Below are 917 nucleotides of genomic sequence, written 5' to 3'. Positions count from 1 at the left end.
GCTAGTGTTTATGGACTTAGCATCAATATTTCTAATACCATATTTTGATGAATATTAAAACAGAACAGCATATCGACTTTGGCACCAAATGATGAGCAATTGAGTCAAAATCGATCGTAAGCAGTGAGACAATGATCCTCTCTTCATGTGGTGTACATCCGTGACTCTATAATTCGACGAAAAATCGTTCCCACAACTTCAGCTGTGGCAGAATCTAGATTGCGGTGAAAGCCTGTCAATCTGCTAAGGTAACGTTCGTCTGAGTCTCTGCAAAGGATTGGGCGAAATCTTTGGGTCTTGCCAATTTGTTCTTCCAACAAATTAGATAATTCATGAATTCAGTTGTTTTACTATGAAAACTGGGTACTTCTCCGTAGCTGTGATGGCCGAGAGGTGAAGGCGTTGGATTTGAAATCCACTGGGGTCTCCCTGCGCAGGTTCGAATCCTGTTCACAGCGTCGAATCTTTTAAAAGTCATTAATTCCTTTGCAGGATTTGGATTTCGTGGAGCGAGAGCTTTGCATTCAATCCAAAGTAAATTTTTAACTGTGAAGAATCCGAAGTCATTTCAAGACTGACCCAGTCATCTAATTGAATAAATTATATGTCGAGAAACAAAAAGTCACCAACTTCCAACACGAATCAGTTTCAACACATTTGTCGAACTATCGTGAAATTTGGATGTTCGGAGGGTGGAATTCAGCAAAACAAGAAGCAATGCAATACACTTACCTGCAGGTGTGATTTTTTTTTAAGATCAGTTGAAAGTCAAGCTGAGAAAGTTCAACATAATTTACAGCTGACTCTCAAGGCCAATAATCTATTATATCAGCAGTCAATGAATTAGAAAAAAGCAACTCCATGTGTGGAAAGGAACTCGACTGATCCAGGTTCCTGGCTTGCGATGTGAAAAGGCA

General features: G+C 39.7%; 1 non-coding gene across 1 annotated transcript; it reads left to right on the top strand.

The window, feature by feature from the left end:
• The first annotated feature begins 376 nt into the window (after positions 1–376).
• On the top strand, positions 377–458 carry trnas-uga. Its single transcript has one exon. It is a non-coding gene; the product is annotated as a tRNA-Ser (tRNA).
• Positions 459–917: the final 459 nt, after the last annotated feature.

Source organism: Chiloscyllium plagiosum, unplaced genomic scaffold (genome assembly GCF_004010195.1).
Source record: "Chiloscyllium plagiosum isolate BGI_BamShark_2017 unplaced genomic scaffold, ASM401019v2 scaf_28168, whole genome shotgun sequence".
Taxonomy (NCBI): domain Eukaryota; kingdom Metazoa; phylum Chordata; class Chondrichthyes; order Orectolobiformes; family Hemiscylliidae; genus Chiloscyllium; species Chiloscyllium plagiosum.
Note: the sequence above shows the minus strand (reverse complement) of the source record. Positions and strands in the feature narration are given on the sequence as shown.